The sequence below is a fragment of the Lissotriton vulgaris genome, chromosome 1_1 (assembly GCF_964263255.1).
Source record: "Lissotriton vulgaris chromosome 1_1, aLisVul1.2, whole genome shotgun sequence".
In the NCBI taxonomy this organism is placed as follows: Eukaryota; Metazoa; Chordata; class Amphibia; order Caudata; family Salamandridae; genus Lissotriton; species Lissotriton vulgaris.
Genome location: NC_141685.1, coordinates 256,448,188 through 256,458,337, shown reverse-complemented (window position 1 = coordinate 256,458,337; position 10,150 = coordinate 256,448,188). Strand labels below are relative to the sequence as shown.

The 10,150-nt window shown below is 44.7% G+C and overlaps 1 non-coding gene across 1 annotated transcript; it reads right to left on the bottom strand.

Moving 5' to 3' along the window:
• Positions 1-5,299: 5,299 nt before the first annotated feature.
• TRNAM-CAU (transfer RNA methionine (anticodon CAU)) lies at positions 5,300-5,372 on the bottom strand. Its single transcript has one exon. It is a non-coding gene; the product is annotated as a tRNA-Met (tRNA).
• Positions 5,373-10,150: the final 4,778 nt, after the last annotated feature.

The following is a 10,150-nucleotide window of genomic DNA, read 5'->3' as shown; positions in this document are numbered from 1 at the left end:
CCAGGAAGTTTCAGGTAACAATAAAAATGTTAAAATATCTCTGGTGATTAATGTTCTTCCTTGAGAGATATCGCATAGGGTTAGTATGCCTGCTACAAATAACATCCACCATACAGATATATGCATATAATTACATAGGTAAGTGGGTTATCACTCTTGACAGAGAGATTAATTTGGTACCAGAAAATTATAAGTTAAAATCCTAATATAGAACCTTGAGCTAGTAACTGTCATCAAAGAGCTGCATGCAAACTGCAAGGTATAGATTGGAGTGCTATAATTTTTTTCCCATCTTTCATTATTCTAATGTTGCAAAAAGGGTTAATTTCGGTAGTAATCCATTCTTATAATTAAAGAGAAACCAACCATGGTGTTACGTTTTAAAATTCTGAGTTTGTGCTTCTCCTGACCAAGCACTCCAAAACTACACTGCCTACGTGTATGGATGACATGTGACTCCTACACCTTGTCGTCCTCTGTCTTATGTAGCATTTCTTTTATGCTTATTTGCACACCTATGATTGATTGTCCTGTGGGGGAACATCCTTTACAATGCAACTTTTACCACGCAGTGCTGTTACAACGCAGGTTTTACAACGAAAACCATTACAACGCATTACACTGGGGGGCGCTCTAGGATAAGGAATACGTTTAATTTACTATCCAACACCTTCCCTAGCGTCCATGGGGACTGGAGTTGGAATAGTAAATTAAACTATTCACTATCCAGCACCCCCAAGTGTAATGCGTTGTAATGGTATGCGTGGTAAAACCTGCGTTGTAACAGCATGCGTGGTAAAAGCATGCGTTGTAACGTCATATATCCGTCCTGTGCAATGGGTGTGTGATGTAGAGTTCTCTGACACCCTACACTGGTCTGCGTGGTGCTATAAAAGTAATTAAATGCCTCTGAGAGTGAGTGGTTATGGAGACTTGAGTGGCCCCGTTAAAGGGTGTTAGTGAGGGGATCTGTGGCAGTCACTGAGGGGCGCCAACAAACATTGTGGCACCGGGCACCACCGGAGCTAAAGGTGGCCCTGAGATAAAGTGCTTAGTTACAAACCCCCAGAAATACAGAATTCAAACTAATAGGCATGACTTAGTCAGTAGATAGAGTGTGCAGCCATCCCCCCACAAGGACCATCCCACAAGCCCAGACCCAACTTAAAGCCCCCTGTGAGATGCCCCAATTTACAGCCCTCTGGTAGATGTCACAACTTACTGACCCCTGTGAGATGCCCCAACATACAGACCTGTGGGAGAGGCTCCAACTTACAGCCCTCTGGTAGATGCCCCAACCTACAGCCCTCTGGTAGATGCCCCAACTTACAGCCCTCTGGTAGATGCCCAAACTTACAGATCCCTGTGAGATGCCCCAACATACAGACCTGTGGGAGAAGCCCCAACTTACAGACCCCTGTGAGATGCCCCAACATACAGACCTGTGGGAGATGCCCCAACTTACAGCCCTCTGGTAGATGCCCCAACTTACAGCCCTCTGGTAGATGCTCCAACTTACAGCCCTCTGGTAGATGCCCCAATTTACAGACTCCTGTGAGATGCCCCAACATACAGAGCTGGGGGAGATGCCCCAATTTACAGACCCCTGTGAGATGCCCCAACATACAGACCTGTGGGAGATGCCCCAACTTACAGACCCCTGTGAGATGCCCCAACATACAGAGCTGTGGGAGATGCCCCAATTTACAGACCCCTGTGAGATGCCTCAACATACAGAGCTGTGGGAGATGCCCCAACTTACAGACCCCTGTGAGATGCCCCAACATACCGACCTGTGGGAGATGCCCCAACTTACAGACCCCTGTGAGATGCCCCAACATACAGAGCTGTGGGAGATGCCCCAATTTACAGACCCCTGTGAGATGCCCCAACATACAGAGCTGTGGGAGATGCCCCAATTTACAGACCCCTGTGAGATGCCCCAACATACAGAGCTGTGGGAGAGGCTCCAATTTACAGACTCCTGTGAGATGCCCCAACTTACAGCCCTCTGGTAGATGCCCCAACTTACAGCCTTCTGGTAGATGCCCCAACTTACAGCCCTCTGGTAGATGCCCCAACACACAGACCTGTGGGAGATGCCCCAACTTACAGCCTTCTGGTAGATGCCCCAACTTACAGCCCTCTGGTAGATGCCCCAACTTACAGCCCTATGGTAGATGCCCCAACTTACAGACCCCTGTGAGATACCCCAACATACAGACCTGTGGGAGATGCCCCAATTTACAGCCCTCTGGTTGATGCCCCAACTTACAGCCCTCTGGTAGATGCCCCAACTTACAGACCCCTGTGAGATACTCCAACTTACAGACCCCTGTGAGATGCCCCAACATACAGGCCCCTGGTAAATGCCCCAATTTACACCCCCCTGGAAGATGCCCCAACTTACAGCCCTCTTTTAGATGCCCCAAGTTACAGCCCCCTGGGAGATACCTAAACTTACAGACCCCTGGCAGATGCCACAGTTTACAGATCCCTGGGAGACGCCCCAACTTACAGACCCCTGAGAGATGCCGGTGAACGGTGTTGAGTTTATTTATTTATTTATTTATTTATGCATTTTTATATAGCGCGGACTTTACCCGAAGGCGTCAGAGCGCTTCACATTAGGAACAGAAATGAAACATAATGAGAAACATTACAAAAGAGCAGATTACAAAAGCAAACGTTACTTACATAAGGTAATAGTGACAATTGTGAGCAAACAAAATAAATGAGGTAGTAAAAATTGTGAGCCACCAAAATTACATGAGGTAGTAAAGGTAAAAGTGACAATTGTGAGCAAACAAAATACTTGAGGTAGTAGTAAAAATTGTGAGCAACCAAAAATACATGAGGTAGTAAAGGTAATAGTGATAATTGTGAGCAAACAAAATACTTGAGGTAGTAAAAATTGTGAGCAACCAAAAATACATGAGGTAGTCAAAAGTGCACAAGAGGAAAGTGACAAGTGTGTAGTTATAAGAGAAAACAGAGTATAATTTGAGGTATAATACTGCAATAAATGCTAGGCACACGAACAAGCGTTACGTAGGCAAGGTGGCACTTGTGCAAGTATTCAAAGGTAAAAACATGTGAGAGGTAGCAGCCGTGTGTTACAAGGGCAAAGTGGTGTGTGCATGTTACAAAAGGGCACCGAACACAAGAACATGGAGAATACTGCGAAAAGGCAGACACTCCAACCACAGGACAAACACTGGGAAGACACTTCCATGGTCATGGAAAGTAGAAAATATCAGTAGTGGGAAGTCTTCCTCCAAGTAGCAAGAGGACGTGAATTACTTTTGGAGGTGTCTCTGGAGGAGGAGAGCTTTGAGGTCCCTTTTGAAGGCCTGGGAGGAGGCGGTGGTCCGGAGCTGAGGCGGAAACGAGTTCCAGATTCTCACTGCATTGCCTGAAAAGGATTGGGCCATTGTTCTTTCCTTCTTGAAAGTGGGAGGTTCAAGCAGTAGATTCTCCGCATTGCGTGAAGGTCTAGAGCCTCCAGAGAGTTTCAGTTTATTTGCCAGGTAGCGGGGAGAGGAGGAGTGCAAGGCTTTGTGGGTGATACAAGCGGTCTTGTAGATAGCTCTAGCTTCGAAGGGAAGCCAGCGGAGGGTGGATAACATCGGTGTGATGTGATCGCTTCTTTTGGCCCCATAAATGAAACGAGCTGCTGAATGGAAGACAGACTTAAGTGGGGACAGGTGAGATTTGGGGAGGCCAGTAAGAAGAGAATTGCAGTAGTCTAGTCTGGAGAGGACCAGCGATTGCACCAGGGTTATCAGGTCCTGCTCCGGGAAGAAGCGACGTATTCCCCAAAGAAGGCGCAGTTGGTAGCGAGCAGATTTTGCAATAGAATTGATGTGGGGAGTTAGATTGAGATTTTTGTCTAGAATGACAACAAGGGATTTTGCGCTGTCGACAATGATGGGTTTATTGTTAAGTAGATTCATCTGATCCATCCATGATTGAACCGGGGGAGGAGAGAGTGAGGAGGAGAAGAGGAGGAATTCAGTTTTGGAGGGATTCAGAATCAGTTGATGAGATGACATCCAATTTTGAATGGAGTCGAGAGTGGAGCTTAGGATGGAGAGGTCATGAGTGGAGGCAACCTTGAGGTAGAGTTGAGTGTCATCTGCATAGAGATGATAGTGAATCCCGGATTTGCTTAGGAGGTTTCCCAGTGGTTCTAAGTAGAGATTGAACAATGTGGGTGCAAGTATAGAGCCTTGGGGAACACCTTGACCCACCGCCACAGGAGAAGAAAGACTGTTCGCTATTTTGATCATTTGAGATCTGTCAGAGAGGAAGGATGCAAACCATTTAAGCACAGTGCCCTCCAAGCCCATTCTCTGTTGAAGAATATTGAGGAGGGTGTTGTGATTAACAGTGTCGAAGGCTGCGGAAAGGTCAAGGAGAATTAGCAGACAGGACCCCCCTGAGTCGAGTATCCTCAGCGCATCATCAACCACTTGCAGTAGGGCTGTTTCAGTGCTGCAGTTTTGGATGAAGCCGGACTGACAATTGTCAAGAAGATGAGTGTGGGGGGAATATCAGATGCTAGTGGCACGTGAGAGAGGAGGGCACGTGCCAGCCACAATCCAGCAGAGACAGCCAGCCTTGAGGCATTCTCATGAGCAGTGTGTATGTTTCCTCTGTGTTTCCCCTAAAATAGATTCCGCTGCAGGGACTGACAACCAAACCTTCCTCTGAAATACATCCTGCTCCAAGAAATAACCATCAAAAATGATTTGAAAAGTCCAGTTTTCAAGTTCAGAAGCCGTGCTGTTGGCACGGTGGGCAGTTAAGGATTGAAAGGGGCCCTTTCACACTCAAGGGCCCCCCTGGTCACCCGAGCCTCTCCGTGGCCCCCAGGCCCTGAATCCTGGAGCCAGGGCTGAGGGGAACTCACATCTGTTGAACGGCCAGCTGTAATCCTCCCCTGGGCTTCAGAGGACGCAGCCCGGTGTTGGGTCGTATAGTTTGTGTTGTAAAATGTAAGCCCCATTCATTGCGTTAGAAACGACCTGACGGCGATTCAAACTTTGATAAATAAAGTAATAAAGTAATATTTACGAGAAATATTCAGAGCAAGGGCTCATCGAAATATATGTTCCATGGTAAAAAGGTCAAAAATTCGGACATTTATCTCAGCAAATGGTAAATGTTGTCGTGCAAACGCTTTACATTAGACTAATAGGCAGGAGTACAGCTCGAAAGAAATCCTTGACACACTTTAAGTAATATTCGCAATTTTAGATTAATATTGTACTTTCAAACCATAAAAAAAATATTGTGCCCTCTGTGAGGCTCGAACTCACGACCTTCAGATTATGAGACTGACGCGCTGCCTACTGCGCTAAGAAGGCTCTGTACATTTGAAACCACAAGATTTTACTTGAGCTCTATTGGAAAGACCACGTGCTTCTTTGTTTATTTCTTGTAAAATTATGCAACTTCTTCTGGCTCATATTTTATTTTCACTACAACTTTATGTATCTTCTCTGCTAAAGGGGCATTGTTTAATTCCAAATCCTAGATCGGCGCGTGCCCTCAATTAGATTAATAAAAACCAAAGAACGATAATCAGCATAAAAAATTGATGTATCCATCTAAAGGCAAATGACCAGGGGGAACAGAAGAGAGCCAGTCGATGGCGGCTGGTTGCAGTCTTGCTGCATGTGGTGAGAGGCCAGGGAGTCCCAGCAAAGAGGCCAGGGAAGTATTCAAACACAGCGGTGACGTAGAGCCTGACTGTATTCTGAAATAATTACCTATTTATGGCCCTGTGCTGCCACGCATGCGTGCAAATACGGGATATTGTCGCACAACTCGTTCTGTTCGTTTTAGGCAAAACATAGTCTCATCAGCCTCATGTAAAAAATATATATATATAAAAATAAAAATAGCATAACAATAATACCTAAATAGGAGCTGATCGTGGATCCTCTTGATCCATTGGTCTGTCCTGCTGTCATTCAAACTTGGAGTCTGCTCACCATGACAACCAGCACAAGGCACTGGGACCGCCCTCTTCACCTATTGGCTCGTTTTCCCCGTGAACGACCAATCACAAGCGCACCTTGCTGCTTACTAAGCAGTTTTATTTAAATATTTTGAGCAACAGGACTATATTTTAGCCAGTGCTTAATATGGGTTGGCGAGCCTACACGTTTACAGGGAGAGCCGAGCCAGCTCGGAGCCAGAGTTCTAGGTGGGTTCTAAGAGCCGGTGCACGAGCCGAGCCCTGGAATTAGTAGGGGTCTAAATCCTGCAACAAACACCATGTGAAACTATGATAGTATTTTTAAAGGTTTTAAAAACAGGTATTTCTTTAACAAGCATGCACCATAGTATATCAGAGTATTTTTTAATAGCACACACCATGAACACAGGTATTATTAGTGATAAAGAAAAAAGAGGGGCTCTGTAAAATAAAATATTTTCCAAGGATCACACAATTTGGTCAAGGAGAAAAGCTGGCATTGGTCCTTGGTTTCCATTAAGCGATTCATCCACAAGACCTCTTTCTCTTGTTTTTAACATCTAAAGTTCATGGGCCCTTATTTATGAGGCCTTGCGTCAGTTTTGCGCCGCCGGTGCGTCACTTTTTGTGACGCACCAGCGGCGTACAAAATGCGCCTTGTTGCGCCATATTTAAAAAGTGGCGCATCTAGGTAGATGCGTCACTTTTCAAACCCCTGCGCCACATTATACCTGCGTCAGGTATAATGTATGCAGAGGGGGCGTTCCCCCGCAAAAAGCCTCGTAATAGTGACGCAGTGAAATCTATGAGATTTCACTGGGTCACTTTTAGGATGCTGTTGCGTCAAAATCTTGCGCCTGCCTCACAGCAGGCGTAAGACTGACTCAAGCCCTTTAACATGGGGCTTTCCCCATGTGAAAGGACGCATTGCTGGAGTTGCGTCACTTTTGTGACACACTCCAGCAATGCGTCACTTTTGTGCTTACAGATGCGTCAGAAATACTGACGTATCTGTAAGTCCTTGCGACATGATGCGTCATACATTAAATATGACGCATCATTGGTGTCGCAAAGAGTGCGCAGTGAAAAGTGACGCATCGCTGTTTTCACGCAGCGATGCGTCACTTTTCATAAATGAGGCCCATGCTTTTTAAAAACAATTGTGCACTTGCTGGTACAGCGTTGGTAGCAGGCAGTAGCCACATTAAATCTTGACTCGTTTTGGACTTGAGGGAACAAGACGACCTCGAGCTAGGACAGAGCCAGGTTTGGCTCACGCCTTCAGAGGCTCGCCCTCCTCGCATGCTTAATTTATAAATAAACAGGTGCCCGGGACCACGGTATTGTTCATTCGACCACTGCAGGCTGTACTACCGAGTGGAACTGCCAACACTGCTGCAGGCCAGGATAAACGCTGCAGACTAAACATCACTCCCCTATAAATGTGACGGTCTGATCAATTCTGTAGCATCCTCCCTAGCACGGGTATATGCAAATGATCACGCCATACACGGAGCTCGGTATTACACATCTTTATTGTTCAGAGTGTAACAGTTAACTGAACGTACTACGTCATGAATTTTTTAACCACACCCATTCACTTACGTCACTCTTCTACTGAGTCTCTCAGGGACAAGAGGAACCTGCTATCTCTAATATACATGACACGCCCACACATCCTTGTTAAATAAAAAGTACACAAACAAAATATATATAGACATAATAACTCCTCAATGAGCATTCGAGGTTCTCGAATCAATCTTCCAGATCTCGCTGCGCAAGGTTGGGAGACAAAGTCAGGGACATATTAAGGATTTTGAGGGCCAACCGTATTTTGGGAGCCTTGCTTGGAATTTATGATCCAATTTCGGCTCTCTCATTTCCTGTTTTGCCAGGTCACTGCCAGTTCATTATGAAGGCCCGTATCACTTTTGCGCCGCCATTGCATCACTTTTAGTCACGCGGCACTAATGTAAATAATGTGCCATGTTGGGCCATATTTACAAAGTGACGCATCTAGGCAGATCCATCACTTTGTAAACTCCTGCGTCAGGTATGAGGTATGCATCGTGGGCGTTCCCCCGCAAGAAAGGGTAGTTGGAGTGGCGCAGTGAAATCTAAAGGATTTCACTGAGTCACTTCTAGGACACCTCATGGCAGGTGTAAGAGTGAGGCATGCCCTTCACATGAGTCTTGCCCCATGTGAAAGCAACATTGCTGGAGTTGCGTCACGCTTCCGGCACAACTCCAGCAATGCATCAGTTTTGGCGCCGACAGATATATCAGTAATAATGACGTATCTGTCACTCCTTGCGACATGATGCGTCATATAGTAAATATGACTCATCAATGGTGTCGCAAGGAGGGCTCACTGAGAAGGCAAGACTTCTCATAAATGAGGCCATAATGTGTTTGCATCTAATATTTAGTGATAGTGACCTCTGTTTTTTTAATATCGTTACACAGCAGCTCACTAATTTTACTACAAATAATGTCCGTGACACAATCCCATTTCCCATATGTGAGTTCCTGTTCTAGTAAAACTAAATATATGGCAGTTAACCCACATAAATCTTTAAAAAAACATTTAACTGTCAATAATCAGAAGATAGAATATGTGCATGATTTTATCTATCTAGGTATCAATTTGGACACTAAAATGTCTTGGAGACCTCAGTTTGAGAAAAGTAAAGCTATTTTACTCCTAAACTCTCTTCCAATAATAAGAAAATATGAGAGTAGTTTGTCCAAAGCAGTATCTCCTGCCCTTGAGGTATATAAATATAAGGCGCAATCAGCATCCTTATATGGGGCCTTATTTATGAAGGCCTTGCGCTGCCGGTGCGTCACTTTTTCCCATGTTAAAAGTGACGCACCGGCAGCGCAAGGCCTTCATAAATAAAGCCCATGGGGCAGAACTGTGGGGCCTCTCGACTAACGATACTTTTAAGGTGGGCGAAAATACGTTTTTTAGAAAATTACTAAGTCTTCCGATGTACACACCTCTAATACCAATTGTAATGGACCTAAACATACACCGTACAGATGATCAGGCAAATCTACGGCCATTATTGTTATTATTGTTTTGGGTCCTTGCTGGTGGTCTGTGGGAGTTATGGGGTTCACGTTGGCCTCTGCGCTCGGTCAGGGTGCATCCATGTTGCTACATGCTTTGGATTGTTTTTGGTGTCTTTTCTTGGTTGCTTTTATACTGCATTTTACCACCAGACGCGTGGGATTTTTTCTTAACACTGCACTGTTTTGTCTAGTGTCTGATGGTTCAAAACAGGCCAATACTGCCTCCCTGATTAACCTTATGCCTCGGGTGATCCACCTTCTATGTAGCAGCTCCCGTCTGTCCTCCATAAGGGTGGGGCACAGGCACAGTACATGGATTATATCTAAGGCTACCGGTTTCATGGTATTTACATTTTTTAAATTTCTGTTTGCATTTATCCATATTTAATTTTTGCTAATTTTACCTGTATTGATCGATATTTATTTTAGGTTTTGTGAAAAAATGAAGCTGAAATGTGTATATTTCTGCATTTTTTCAACCAGTCAATGTGCACTTGTACCTGATTGCCTGACAGGTTTCAATGATATAAACACACTCAGATGGTAAAATATGCACTTGAAAGGAAAGATGGAAATTTTTGTATCAAGGTTGTGCAAACGCACTGCTGTTTAAGGCTCTTTACTAAAATCCCTTTCTTTTTTAAATCCCTTTGCCTGTCAATCTGCACAGCTATTGGCCTGGCAGTCATGAATGACAACATTTAGAACCACTCAAAAACAACCCAATTTCAGTTTTATCCACATTTAAAAATAAATACAGAAAGGAAAATAAATGGTTTTCTGTCAGTATGTATCTGTAGAAATCAGTAAAAACGGAAAACAGAGAGTCTTAATTAGATCTTCCTTATGCTGGTTGCATAACCGACAATTTGCCTGTTACTCACATCTTTTCCAGATAGGGTAATAGATTGGGATAGGAATTATCCCCATCCTGAGTTTCATGAACTGTGCCTTTGTCCAATCATTAGAAAAGTTTGCATAGATAGCACTGCTGTATCAGACATCTATAGGGGTGCAGTGTCATCGAGCCGTGTTTGGGTTGTGACAGGCAAGCCTTGTCCTCTAGTAGTGAGAGAGGTTTTG